The sequence below is a fragment of the Vigna unguiculata genome, chromosome 2 (assembly GCF_037176805.1).
Source record: "Vigna unguiculata cultivar grain cowpea cultivar isolate G323 ecotype 2 chromosome 2, ASM3717680v1, whole genome shotgun sequence".
Lineage (NCBI taxonomy): Eukaryota > Viridiplantae > Streptophyta > Magnoliopsida > Fabales > Fabaceae > Vigna > Vigna unguiculata.
In genome coordinates, this window is record NC_140793.1 from 14,352,850 (window position 1) to 14,368,787 (window position 15,938).

Consider the following 15,938-nt stretch of genomic DNA (forward strand, 5'->3'; position numbering starts at 1 on the left):
TTTCGTTCTAGCACAAAAGGAGACAAAGAATGTGCATAGGTAAACTTGCTTCATGCCTTTTACTTTATGCTTTATGCCTTTGTTTTACTCTCTCCTCCAAATCATTTATGCTCCCCAATCACCATGCGCCACCTAGCATTGCTTTCTTACTCCTAATTAACCTACAAAGCAAATAAACATAGATTAGCATGTTGGCTTAAGTCAAGTCAACTATAGTCAACAAGTCAAACCTAGTCAAACGTCAACAAGTCAACTAAAGTTGATTCAACTAAGTCAACTTAGGGAATAAAAAATAACAAACACAAATGAAATGGATGAAGGATTAGTGAAATTCCTTTCTAAACATGCTTAGTCTTCTTAAGCATGTGCCTCCATCCTTGGTTGGGTGAATCCTTCATCATCTCTTGTCATAAGCCTTGAGCAGCCACTATCTAGGTACCATAGATCCTTCTTTTCCTGTTTTATGACCTGCAAAACAACATAGTATTACATGGTACCCTTTGATAGTTTGGGTCCAACATGGTTATGCCTTTCTAGATCCTTTTGGGATCCATTTCATAATTCCCTTAGGTACATAATACTTTCTAACATGACAATTCTTGAGAATATGACCTTTCTTCATACAGTAGTTGCAAGAAATGAAGGGCATAACATTTGGCTCATTCTTAGAAAAGAAACTAGAGAACTTCTTGGCTTTCTTTTAATGGATAGGTGAATTACCAAGTCCAGCCTTTCTAAAAACACAATTTTGAGAGCCAAGAACAACTTCCAAGTTTGCTTTTCCTCTTGTGAACTTTGCACATGTTTTCAAAAGGTATTTCACTTGATTTTTCAAAGTAGTGTAGTTTTCACAAGGTTTTATAGCTAGTTGTTTTTCAGAACAATCGACTAAATTACTGTAAATCATTTCCAAATGTTCAAAATCAGTTTTTAAGTCAACTATTTCTGATTCTAGTTGGCTAACTCTGTTTTCTAGCCAGTTATTTAATCCTTTTAGCCAATTGTTCATGACAGCAATTTTGTTTGCCTCACTATGCAACTCTTCAAAGTCATGCAACAATTGGTAATAGTCATTATTATCTTTGGATGGCAAGAAACTTATTTGGCTTGATGACGATGATTCATATCCGGCCATGAGACATAGATTTGCTTCCTCACTTCCTTCTTGAGATGAAGTGCTTGTTAAATCATCATTGTCCTCCCAAGCTATGTAGGCACGTCTTTCCTTGCCCTTTTTCTCCTTTTTCCTATCATCAACCTTCTCCTTCTCTTTGTTAACATTAGGACATTCAATCTTGATATGTCCTTGCTTTCCACAATTATAACATGAGAATTTAGAAGAATTACTTGAATCATTTTGTTTTGGAATTGTACCTCCTTTGATTACCTTTGTTGCCTTTCTTCTTGAGATACTTCCCAAACTTCTTGACTAGTAGATTCAAGTTCTCATTGTCACTAGATTCAACAACCTTTTCCTCGGTTTCATCACTCTTCTTAGAGCTAGCCTTCAAGGCTATGGGTTTTACCTTTTTCTCACTTGTTTCAAACTCACTTAGCCTTTGCATTTCAATCTCATGCTCTCTAAGCTTACCAAACAATGCAACTGTTGTAATGATGCTTAAATCCTTAGATTTAGATATGGCAGTCACCTTTGGTTGCCAATTTCTATCAAAACACTTAAGCACTTTGATGTTTAGCTCCTCTTTGTCAAATTCTTTGCCTAGACCCATGAGATGGTTGACTATGTGAGTGAACCTCTTTTGCACTTCAACTATGGACTTTCCTTTTTGCATCTTGAAAAGTTCATACTCTTGAATCAAGGCATACTTCCTTGCTCTCTTCACTTCACTTGTTCCTTTGCATTCAAACATTGGGAGACCCTAAAAAATTCATCTATACTCAAAGATGAAGTGATGATGTTCTTAGCATTGCAATCATATTGAGCTCTTCTCCTTTCTTCATCATTCCATTCACTCCAAGGCTTGTCTACCTTCTTATTATCAATAACACATTTAGGAGTATATGGTCCATTAACTATTGCATCCCAAATTCCCTTGTCTATAGATACAATGAAAATTTGCATCCTGATTTTCCAAAACTGATAGTTTAGGCCACAAAACATAGGTGGTCTATGAATAGAGGCACCTTCAGCAAAATGGAGTTTACTTTTAGCCATTTCAAAAGATTTTTTATCAAACTTGAATACCTTTCAAGAACCTTGCTCTAGATACCAATTGTTAGTTTTGAAATGGTGAGTTTAGCCAAGAAGGGAGGGGGTTGAATTGGCTTTATAAAACTTTTTCGACAGCTTAAACCTCTTTTAAATTGAATCTAATGGACTGGAAAGTTTGGATGTAAATGCAGCAGACCAGTACACTTTCAGTCAATTAAAATATAAAACAACAAACTAAATTGTTCTTGATGCTATGAAACAGTCGATTAAAAATGCAATTCAGTCGGCTAAAATACTGGAGAATTATGCAGAATGCAGAATTTGCGAATTCAACTCAAACAATAATCTTTTACATATAAGACATCTTCCAATCAGTATTTATAACAAGTATAAAGCCTCGGATTACACAAGAACACATTAAATCACATTAAGGATCAAATTGCTTGGTTTTCTTGAATTTTTAAAGAGTTTCAAAGAGAGAAAGATGAGGGAAAGAAGATTGCACAACTATTTTTATACCGGTTCACTCAATCATAGAGCTACATCCAATTTACCAGGACAACCTGAGCCTGGTTTCCACTATATTCAAAAGTTTTACAAATCAGAAACCAAGATTACACTTTTGAACACAAAACACACAAGATTTTTGACTCACACAAAAATCTATAACCACAACCTACAAGAATCACACTTGCAGACCTGAAATCACATCAGACAAACCATCTAGAGGCACAAGAACATCCAAACCTGATGGTGGTTGTCCCTAGCACACCATACATGTGTTCTTCAAGCTACTCACAAGCCAAAATGCCTCCAAAATCAACCAAGATCAACAAAGATCTTCAAACCACAACTTTCAGCTGTGTATTGTAGAGAAAGAACACTGCCTAGAGATGAATGACACAATTTGGTTCAGAAAAACTCAGATTCGCACTTCTGCTCGTTAAAACACAACTTATATAGTTTTGGTTTAAGTGAAATCAGTCAATTGAATTTTCCGTACAGTCAGTTGATTTCACCTGACTTAAGTGAAATCAGTCGATTGAAAAATAATTTAACTGACTGAATGCATTCATACCAGAAACTATATACAACAAGCCTTTTAACTTGTTAAAACCCATTTTAATAGATTAAAAGAGACACACTAAGGCACACAAGACATCTAACCTATGTCATATAGCCTACCAACATTGTATAACACTAAACCATTACATTTAACATGTTATTTTTCAGATTTAACACACTAAAACTAAATCTTCAAGTGGATCTTCATCAATCTTCATCAAACTTTATCAAACACTTAAGATCTTCATGCACATGACTTTATGAATTCTTTGCTTCAAGCTTTCTTGTGCCAACAATTTAGCATATAAATCTTACATTTACTCTCTGTTGTTTCTTTTTAGAGTATCAAGGTTATGTTTTACTGTAAATCATATTGCAGTACAACGTTCTGTTATTTACATGTTTTGATTAAACATGTCTTGCATTGTTATGGAGTTTAGATTGTTGCTATTATTACTTTCCCTTGATTGTGTCTAAAATCACAATTGTTTTAGATGAAAGAAAGGCTTGATCCTTTGATAACAAATTAATTGTTTAATGCTATGCTCGATTGTTGTTATACATTAAACACTGATTACATTGTTATGGAGTTTATATAGTTGCTATTACTTTCCCTTCATTACAAAGTTGACTTCTAATGAAGAGAGGAAACATTTGGCAATTCGATTGGTAAGAAAAATAAAAATAAACATCTTTCAGTATTGGATTAAAATTGTCTTGATATTTGTTCAAAGCTACTACACTTAAATCCAGGTTATGCATTTAAATCCAGATATATTTTTTATATATGTTATTTTGGTGGTTTACTCAATTCTGATTTTTTTTTTACCAGACATAGTCAGATTTGTTGATTTCAACCCAAGGTGGCAATGTTGTCTTAGCCAGTGTTGGAAGTCCAGAAAAAAGGAAGCAATTTTATTCAAAAAAGATGGCCAGCTGCTATGCTCATTCTCATGCTTCAGAAGCTCAAAGCAAGAACAAAAGTTCTCGATGGGATTGGATATGAGAATTAATAATATGTATTTGTTTTAGATTGAATTAGACAAAATATGTCCATGGTATCATTTGCCTTTGGACTGCACTTACATTGTTCAATAATAGTAAATATCATATGTCAATAATAGTAAATATCACTTCTTCATATATCTTATATCTTTTGGTATAACTTTTTCTATAACGATAAAAATCAACATACATTTACTATATACAATCTTAATAGGTATTATCTTTGTACTATCTCTATCATTTATGTTAGAAATATAATATGTTTATTAAATTTAAATAATTATTTTGTAATTAATTATTTCTTGACGTGATGTTTTTCGAAATGATTTTCTTATTTATATTTTTTTTTAAATTATAAAATGACGTACCTTTCCACGATTTTTAACCTTATGTTTATTTTATTTTATGTAGGTTTTCTTATATCTTATTTTTCTCTTTTGATATGCAAACAGTTGGAATCCTCAGTTAGCTAAAATGTTAAAAAATGTACAAGATAACATCAAGTCAATTCTTTCCTTTTTATTCTTTCTATTCTCTTCACACTTTCCTTTTCTTCAAAAGTTCAAACCAGATATTTATTTGAAACCAGATCTTTATTTTCTTTTTCATCTACGTTACAACATTTATGTTACTATTTCCATTAGGTGAGTTCTTTCCTTTTTCTTCTTTATGTTCTTTTCATAATTTCCTTTTTTTTCAAATGTTCAAATGACATCTTTATTTGAAATCATATCTTTATTTCCTTTTTTCGATTATTTTTCAACCTTTTGCAACAATTAAACTTGTTGTAGGTTGTCTTTTTCTTCTGCTCTCTGCCATTTTTCCTCTTCTTGCACAACATTGAGCCATGTGAGATAGAGCTTTTGGTTTCTTCATATGTAAACCACAATATGTGTATGGTTTTAGTAAATATCTTTGCTCTTGTCAAAAAAGTACTTTTGCTTTCTTCTGTGCTATTCATATGTTTAACAATCGCTTTTCCCAATTTTTATTAAATTTGTGAAACCAAAACCAGTGCATGTGTATGGTCTTATTTTTAATGTATGATCTTCCAATTTAAATTTAAAATTAATTTAAAATTAAAATTAAAATCAAAGCATTCTTATGTGTTTTTTGTTCTTGACAAATACATGTCTCTAGACCTTCCTTCTTTCATTATTGTCTAATTTTCCTCATTCCTTACACCATGTCTGTTTTCTAAAAACACACCCACTCATTACAAGAACTCAACTCGGAGAAGGAAAGTTGTAATATCGTTGCAAGAGTGGTAAGGTTATGGTTTGTTGAAGATTACACAAAAGGAAAAACTCCATTTTCCATGGAAATTGTTCTTCAAGACAAAGAGGTATCCTCCTCATACTATAAACTCCAATTATTTTCCTACTTTTCCTAATTTTTTTAGTTTTTTTTTTCAGTTTCAATATGATTTTATTATGTGATTTATGAAACTGTTGGTGCAGGGTGTCCTAATTGATAAGACCTATTTGTTCAAAGTTGAGTGCAAGAATGATTATAATAGAAAATTTGAACAATTATTCAGAGTTAAAGAAGTGTGCATAGATGAAAAAGTCATTCAAAGCTTTACTGATGTTGAAGTTAAGTCTTTGGTAAGATCTTATTTTTATTTTTTGACTTCTTATCATATATGTTTCTTTATTTGTAATCTTATTGTAATTGGAAATCTTTTTTAGGATCTACACTCTGCAAATGAAGAAGAAAGCAAAGTAAATCAGCTAACAAATGAAATCTCATCTGATACCATTGCTGATGAGATGTCTCTAACCAAGGGACCTACAACAAGAGCAATGGCTAGGAGGATACAAGAGGAATGGGCCTCCAATGCACATACAAGGCCCAAGATGAACTTTACATGGGCCAAGGAAGATGTGAAGACCTAGCCTAGGACTCTTTATTTGTAAATATTAGAATAGGGTTTATTTTTGGGCCTTGTATTTTGGGCTTTGTAGAATAGGGTTTGGTTTAGGCCATGTATTGGGCCTTGAACAGAATTGGACCAAAGAACAGTTGGGCTTGAAATTGGCCCAACAAGAGGGAGAGCGCATTTCAAGAAGATCTAGATCCTTCTTGCTCAAAGCTTGGTCACCGAGCTTCTCCTATGCGCCTAGAAGCAAATTCCTTGTGACTTGCTTAGGTGGCAAGTCACACTTGCCACATGATGAAGGATTGACCCCAACCAAGGATGAAGGCACATGCTTAAGAAGACTAAGCATGTTTAGAAAGGAAGTTCACTAATCCTTCATCCCTTTTCATTTGTGTTTATTATTTTTGATTCCCAAAGTTGACTTAGTTGAATCAACTTTAGTTGACTTGTTGACCTTTGACTAGGTTTGACTTATTGACTATAGTTGACTTGACTTAAGCCAACATGCTAATCTATGTTTATTTGCTTTGTAGGTTAATTAGGAGTAAGAAAGCAATGCTAGGTGGCGCATGGTGATTGGGGAGCATAAATGATGTGGAAGAGAGAGTAAAGCAAAGGCATAAAGCATAAAGTAAAAGGCATGAAGCAAGTGTACCTATGTACCTTTGGTCTTCTTTGTTTTTAGCACACTTTGGCCACTTTTTGGAGACATATGAGACACATTCTTTGTCTCCTTTTGTGCTAGAACGAAATTAGCCTTGCACACACCATAGTTAGGTCTTTTGTCTCTCATTTTTGTAACCTTATTTGACCTAGTTTCTAGAAGCTAGGGTTAGGTTTTTGTAGAGACATCCTTAAGTATCTTTTATTTGCTTAGAGGCCCCTAAACTCTTCTATATAAGGGGTGCTCCTAGACATGTAAAAGGGTTGAACATTTTGAAGTAAAAACACTCTTGTGTCTCAACCATTTGTGAGAGTTTCCTCCCTTGGGAGTGAAACTTTTAAGCCTTATCTTGCATAGCAAGTGGCGGCACACATCCACTCATCTTCAAGGTTGCCATGGCTTCTAGCCTAGCCTTGTAGTGGCGTGCTTCTCACATTTTTACCATTTCTTTCCTTTCCATTTTATGTTTTCTTCTTCCTTTAATTGTTCTTGGTTTTCTATGGTTTATGTGCTTTCCATTTCCTTTTTGTTTTGAATCAATCCATTATCTTCTTCTCTTGAGTTTTGTGAAAGGAACCTTCACATCTAGATAGCTTGCTATCTTAATGTCCAGTGGGGATTTCACTTAGCTTTCTTAATCAACTCACACCATATTCAATAATCTTAAAAAGGAACAAGATAATCCTTCATCACCACAGCTCTCTTTTTGGCTCCAAATACCACATTCTAGATTCTTTTTCCCTCCATTTTTCTGGACTAGTTGGCAGTCCTTTTCTACTATAAATAGAGAGCTTAGGACCCTTGTATTTTCATTCATGAATATAGTAGAGAAACTCTGTTGAGATGACTTTAGACTCCTCTCTTTTTGTGAATCAACTTAGGCTAGAGTTATCCTTCTTCGTTTCCTCTAGCCCCCTTCCTTGAGTGTTGGCCCAACCTCACTTGAGAGCTTCTCCAAACACCGCTTTCGCATCACTTCTCCTTTCATCTTCTATCTTTCGCACCTTAATCCTTCTCATTGGAAGCCTCATCAATTATGCATGGCTTCTCCTTGGCTTCCTTACTCTTGAAGATGGACTCATCATGTGGTATCTAGAGCCTTGGTTGATCAAGCTTGACGTCAAGAGATAAGTTCATCTTCCTTGTGGATTTTCTTTCAATTTATGTGTTGTTCATTACTTCCTTTGATTGTCTTGTTATTTTTCTTCTTTTCACCTTATTGGTTATATGGTTCTTATCATTGTTCTTTTGGAACCATTCAGCCATTGTGCCTAAGAGCTCAACCATGGTGAATTTGTGTGCCTTTTACATTTTCGTTTGAGTCATGTTCATTTTCTATTTCATCTATTTCAATCATTTTAATTTTCTCATCCATATGTTTTGTCTACAGTAATGTGTAGTTCAATTATATCTTAAATACCTTTGTTTAGCTTTCTATTTTGTGTGTTTACAATCTATTTTTGCTGTTGTTTTGCTATTGTTTTTGGTTCATAAATACACCTTCTCTTCTCCCTTGGAGCCTTGGAAATGAACCTTCACATCTAGATAATCTTTGTTATCTTAATGTCCAGTGGGAATTTTCCTTGTGCTTGCTTAATCACCTAAGTTTCATTTTTGTTTCTAGTGTGTTTTGTGTGCTTTTAATTTTCGCATTTGAGTTCATACTTGTTAATTAGTTCTTGGCAAGTTCTTTAGAGTTAATTTCCATTGTGTTTCCTTGAGTTTCATAATCTTCTTTTGATTCCTTTAAGTTTCCTTCTCTTTTGTTTCTATTAAAATGCAAATGATCAAGCATAGTGTGGTGGTGATTCTTATTTGTGGTGGAAACTAGCTGCTGTAAGAGCTATAAAAAAACGAAAAAGAGGACAAAAAGAGTACAAGCAAGTGCCAAAAATAATCAAATGAAAAGATCAAAAGAAAGTGGCAAAAGAAGTACACTAGAATCATTATTATCACTTGAGTTTGAAGCATTATTTTGTTGCATTTTACTGTTGTTTCAATTTCTATCTATCTGCACACTTTCTATATTTGTTTTATCACAAAACATTGGCCATTTCAAATCTAGATCTGATTTTTGCCACTTTTAGCTAAAACATGTGTTAGAAATATTTTATTATAATTTAAAAAATAAATAATTAAAATAAAAAATCTACTGGTACTCATGTTTTTATAGACCTTTAATTTATGGGTTAATGTTTTTAATGACTAACAGTTATATTCTTATTACTATTTACTTCTTTGTCTCCCTTTTCTACCTATAAATACCACCTAGGTGCATGGAGAAAGACAACAACAAAACAATAACAGAGACAACAAACTCTAGAGTCTTACTCTGAAATGTTATTCTTTCTTCTCTATATTATCTTTAAGACAATGATGTTCATAAGGTTCGGAGATCCTTCGTTGCACTCGATCGATCTGACGAGTTGTTGTATCTTGGGAGAGAAACGCATATGATAAGAAACACATATGATTATGTATTGATATATTTGTTTAGCCCTGTGCAGTGGGGGCGTTTTCTCTCTAAGGATAACGCTATGCGTGTCTCAACCCAGGATATTTCTACTCCTTACTTTTTATCTTTTATTTATTATTATTATTATAATTGTTGATCTCTGATTAATATTCTTTGTTTTATATATTTGTCTTAGTATTATTATTGATTTAATAATTATTATTATATTATTTCATATTTTTATTATTTATAGTTTTATTTGAGTAATCATTTTCTAACATTCTTAGAGAGAAAACTAAGTTATCGTTATTTCTATTGGTAACAATAAATGAAATTATGGATAAATAAATTCATGCTCATTGAATATTTTTTTTTGTGTGATGTTTATAGCTCATGCTTATGTTGTTATATTAATTTATAATTTAATATTGTCTATTCTTACCATTGATAAAGATGTTCTATATCATGTATATATTTTAAGTGTTTGTATGAACATAATTATAAAATAATTTGTCATAATAAAACTACTATTGTGTTATAAAAAACAATTGAACTAAACTTTGCATTTGCAAAGAAAAAAAAATAGTTTGATATTTATATGAAAAAAAAATGACTGATAATAAATTATCATATTTATGAATTCAAAATTATTGTTTATGACATGAAATTAAAATGAATTAATTGAAATTATGCTTATGATGATGTGTGTGATGATAAAAATAAAAATTCTTCGTATGATAAATTGAAGGGATGGTCAAGTAAAAATTAAACTTGTCTTCCAATATTTATTTAAAAAAAAAAAGATTTTTTCATGTTTATGAAATTAGAACTTTCTTGTGCTCAACAAGGTTATGAAGTGGTTTCAAAGTGCAATAAGATTATTATTTCTAGACATGTGTTTTGGTTGGTAAATGTTATATTTGTGATGATTTGTTTGAGTTAAGTAGCTTTATCTTGTAATAAAATATTTATAAGTTTTCTTTCATTATTACAAAATGTTAAGTTGTGATTTATGACATGCTATTATTATAATTGTTGAGAAGTTGAGAAATTTTGGTTAGAGACCATTCAAATTATAAAATTTTGAGGTGCAAAATTAATTAAATAGAGAAGTGATGATACATATCTTTATAAATGAGTGTTTTTGTGTGAAACTCATGGTATTACTCATTAAGTAACATCTTTATATAGTGTATGGTGTTAATATAATGGTGCAGTGAAAGAAAGAAAGAAAGAAAAATGCTTTGATATGGTAAATGTTATTCTACAAGTTCAGCTTACCATATTTTGAACACAAAAGGTTGTGATAAAACTTTTTATGAGTTATGAAAAAAAAAAAGAACCACATTAAAAATATTTCAAAGTGTAGGGGTGTCTTGTAAAGGTTAATATACCTCGTAATGAGAAAAAAATCTTTGGTTATTTATTCTGATCAATTTCTTGAGATTATTGAATGATATTTTTAATGTAAATTGGATATTGATTTTGGTGATGCAAAATCACCTAATGGTTATGGTTATGTTTTAACCTTGGATGAAGGTGTATGATCATGGAAATATGTTAAAAATTTGTTGTTGTTCTATCATGATCTACTATGCAAACATAAATGATTCCATTTGTTCAAAGCATCTTGACAATCAAATTGTTATATTTAAAGTTCTTAGTAAAAATGTCAATGAAATTGACATATGAGAATGAGAGACAAATATAATAGAAACTAAATTACTCATGGTACTGTCTCTCTTGACTTTGTCAGGTCGGAAAGAAATATTGCAGATTTGCTTATCAAAGGGTTGATGCATCATCAACAAGTATTTAAGTCGTCGAGGGGAATGAGACTATAGCGCATAAATTAGTTGCAACAATGGACACCCATCTCCACATGAATGGCAATCCCATGGAATGGAGTTCAATAGGTAACAACGAAGTTTTTGTTGACTAAAGTACACCAAACAATTTGATTAAATTTTATGTCGCATTCCTATAGCAAGGTGTACTATAAATTGTGGGAATAATAAGGTTGAGGTATGTGCATTATTATGCTTATTTTATAAAATACCTCTTAATAAACTCAATGACAATTATTGTAGGGGTGTGTGTCACAAACCACCCTTTGAGGGTTTACCTAGTGAGTGTGATGGTGGGGCCGCCATTGTGAGACATGGGCAAGTCTCTAAGTGACACTCATGAAACAAGATACATGCACAAGGTCGTAACGTGCACCCACTAATTAGAACCTACAATGAACACCGATATTGTATGTGTTATTTACTAAAACCCAACCACAGGGGATGTAGTTCAAGACAATCAAGTCTCTGCATTTTCTCGGGTGGAAGTTTATAAGCACTAGGTGTAAGGGTCAGACCCGGAAGGTTCCATACACTGAACTACAATATTTTGTTTTAAAAGATAATATATTTGTTTTATTTTATTTTTTAAATTATATGGGGGATTGTTAGAAATATTTTATTATAATTTAAAAAATAAATAATTAAAATAAAAATTCTACTGTTACTCATGTTTTTATAGACCTTTAATTTATGGGTTGATATTTTTAATGACTAACGGCTATATTCTTATTACTATTTACTTCTTTGTCTCCCTTTTCTACCTATAAATACCACCTAGGTGCATGGGGAAAGACAACAACAAAACAATAACAGAGACAACAAAATCTAGAGTTTTACTCTGAAATGTTATTCTTTCTTCTCTATATTATCTTTAAGACAATGATGTTCATAAGGTTCGGAGATCCTTCGTTGCACTCGATCGATCTGACGAGTTGTTGTATCTTGGGAGAGAAACGCATATGATTGTGTATTCATATATTTGTTTAGCCCTATGCAGTAGGGGCGTTTTCTCTCTAAGGATAGCGCTATGTGTGCCTCAACCTAGGATATTTCTACTCCTTACTTTTTATCTTTTATTTATTATTATTATTATTATTATTATAATTGTTGATCTATGATTAATATTCTTTGTTTTATATATTCGTCTTAGTATTATTATTAATTTAATAATTATTATTATATTATTTCATATTTTTATTATTATTAGTATTATTTGAGTAATCATTTTCTAACAACATGGACGAAAAAAACCAAACAAAAATAAATAAAAAATGTTGAGAAATGAAAAAATGATAAATTGCTGAAGTAGAGGCTGAATTTCACGTTTTTGGACTGACAGTGGCTAAAAATTCAAATTCTGTGCAGATTTCTAGCTTGTTTTTGGTTGTTTTTAATCCATTCTAGTGTCATTATTTCGGTAATTCATTTGAGTGCTTAACTTGTTTCTTTGCCTTATTTCTAGTTTGTTTTTTTTTGTTAAATCTTTGAGTATGTTTCATTTATATTCCACTTGAGTTTAGCTCGTCTTTCATTTAAGCATTTCTTGTTTTTCCTTATTGGCTTCTTTGGTTTGGTGTTACATTCTTGGTGGAAGATTTCTTTGGAGGTAACCAAATACTCAAGGTAGCATCGTAGGAGGTGGAAACCAAAGTTGAACTCCAAGCTACAAGTGAAGTTCACAAAGGAGAAAATTCAAAGCAAACACTTGAGTGAGACAAAAGAAGAAAGAAAACAGTTGAGTGAAACACTTAAAGACTTTTAAAGTTTGCGCAAATTTGTGATTGTATTCAATTGAGTTGTATTTGTTCAAGTTTTCTTTCTTGTATCTCTTTGGACTAATTAAGTGTCTTGAGGGAGCCTTAGGTGTTCCATCATCTCTTAATTAGAACCTTCTTAAATAGTAAAAGCGCTTGTAGACCGTGAGTGTGTCTTGCAACATCAAGCCTCACCAAAGTAGGCCACATAGTTAGACTCCAAATCTTTTTTGTTTTTGTTGCTTAATTGTTAGTGTGTGTCTAATTCTATTTTAGAAGTTTTGTGCAACATTCTTTGAATTACTTTGGCACGGAAAGACTTGGTAAGTAAGCAATCCAAGTGATTCACCTCTCTTTCTTGGAAGATAATTCAATAAGTTTGCTATTCACTTCTTCTTTAGAATTTCTTAGTTAGCTTTTAGTAATCATGGCTAGTTAACCCTCCCTACATAGTGCAAGTGATTATGAGGATTCAATTCATAGTTTAAAACATGTTTCTCAACAACTCAAATCACATGAACTATGAAGACAACAAGAGGCAATTTACAAGGTGAAAGATCAATTGGAAAGAGATGGCCAAATTCCTCTCTTGGAGGAAAAAATCAAAGCTTTATAGAAAAGAGATGACAAAATCCAAAATAAGCTAAAAAGTAGGAGTAATTCTAGCAAAGGGTCTAGAAGTGGAGCTTCAATATATGGGGAAGAGGAAGGATTAAGATTAGGAGAATATTATCATCAACCTTCCCACATTAGGAGGCAAAGAAAAGACCCTACTCCTAGAGAAGTTAAAGTAGACTTCCCTCACTTTCAAGGCAAGGATGATGTTGAAGCTTATTTGGATTGGGAGATGAAGGTTGAGCAACTCTTTGCTTGCCATCAAGTTAGTGAAGAAAGGAAAGTGCCTCTAGCTACCCTAAGCTTTCAAGGGTATGCTATGTATTGGTGGACTTCTATAGTCCAAGAGAGGCTAAGAAGTAATAGACCTTCAATTGAATATTGGAATGATCTTAAGTCAGCCCTTAGGAGGAGACACATTCCCTCTTACTACAATAGAGAGCAAATGAACAAGCTCCAAAGACTCAAACAAAGAAATATGTCTGTGGAAGAATATAGACAGAAAATGGAGTTACTTATGATGAGGGCGGGAATAATTGAGGAAGATTCGATTACCATTTCTAGATTCTTAAGTGTCTTAAACCTTGATATAAGATATAGTGTTGAGCTTCTACCTTACCAAGATTTGAATGATTTAGTGCAAATATGCATTTAGGTAAAACAACAAAATTTGAGAAAATCTTTTTCAAAAAGAAATCAAGCTCAAACTAACTCTTATGTTAAGAAGGATTTTAAGAAAGAAGAGAAAAAGGAATAGCCACCTAGGAATCTAGGAAAAGGTAAAGACAAATGTTTCAAATGTTTCATCACACACTCGCACAATTGAAATCAAATGTTTCAAATGTCTTGGTAGAGGTCACATAGTATCTCAATGCCCTACCAAAAAAGCATGATTCTTTTGGGTGTTGATAGATATAGCAGCCAAGATGAAAATGAAAGTGACGAATCCAATGAGTCTAATATAGAAGATGCTCACCCTTGTGATGGGGACCTTTTGATGGTTAGAAGGATCCTCAACAATCAACCTAGTCCACAAGCACTAACACAAAGAGAGAACATATTTCACACAAGATGTAAAATTTTGGAAAACACTTGTTCTCTAATTGTGGATAGTGGCTCGTGTTGTAATTGCTGCAGTACTAGGTGGTTGACAAGTTGTCTTTGACTGTCTTACCTCATCCAAAACCTTACAAACTTCATTGGCTTAATGAACATTGGGATTTGGCAATCAATCATCAAGTAAAGGTCAGGTTTTCCATAGAGAAATATGAAGATAGTGTGTTATGTGATGTAGTACCTATGGAAGCTTGTCATATCTTATTAGGGAGACCTTGGCAATTTGATAAGAAAACCATGCATAATGGTCTCACCAACGAGATTACCTTTACTCAGAAGGTAAAAAGTTTGTTCTTCATCGTCTTTTTCCATCACAAGTGGCCGAGGATCAACTTCAAATGAAAAACAAAAGAGAAAAAGAGAAAGATGAGGACAAAAAAAAAAGTCCTCAAAAAGTCCAAAAGCTAAATAAAGATGAATCTAAGGCGAGAGAGATTGATGTTCCTTCTCCCAAGGTCATTCAAAATGAGAACATTTTAACCATGAAATCTTTAAATCAAGTTCTCAATCAACCTTCATGCCTCCTACTGTGTAAAGGAATACTCACATGTACTACCACATCTCTGGAGCTTAAGAATCTACCTCCTAAAATTGAAAATCTTTTAAAAGAGTTTGAGGATATATTCCCTAAAGAAGGGCCTGTTGGGCTTCCTCCCTTTAGAGGAATTGAACATCAAATAGAGTAGCCTATAGGACAAATCCTCAAGAAACAAAGGAGATAGAGTCCCAAGTCCAAGAGTTGTTGGAGAAGGGTTGGGTTCAAAAGAGCCTTAGCCCTTGTGCTGTGCCTGTTTTGTTAGTACCTAAAAAGGATGGGAAATGGAGAATGTGTTGTGATTGTAGAGCCATAAATAACATCACCATTAAATATAGGCATCCCATTCCTAGGCTTGATTACATGCTTGATGAATTGCATGGGCCCCTCATGTTTTCTAAAATTGATCTAAAGAGTGGTTATCACCAAATAAGAATCAGAGAAGGTGATAAGTGGAAAACCACTTTTAAGGCCAAATTTGGATTATATGAGTGGTTGGTGATGCCTTTTGGGCTTGCTAATGCACCTAGCACATTCATGAGGCTAATGAATCACGTTCTTAGAGAGTGCATAAGAAAGTTTGTGGTTGTCTACTTTGAAGACATTTTGATCTATAGCAAGAGCTTGCATGAGCACAAAGACCATCTGAGGTCTGTCCTTACCATCCTTAGGGTAAATAATGTGTTTGCAAATAAAGAGAAATGCACTTTTTGTGTAGATAGTGTTATTTTCTTGGGTTTTGTAGTAAATAAAAAAGGGGTCCATGTTGACTCTACAAAAATAAAGGCCATCAAGGAATGGCCTACTCCTAAAAATGTTGGAGA

At 32.9% G+C, this 15,938-nt stretch overlaps 1 pseudogene; it reads left to right on the forward strand.

Moving 5' to 3' along the window:
• LOC146888344 (uncharacterized) overlaps window positions 1–14,118 on the forward strand; it is a 55,289-nt pseudogene extending 41,171 nt beyond the window's left edge.
• The last annotated feature ends 1,820 nt before the right edge of the window (window positions 14,119–15,938 follow it).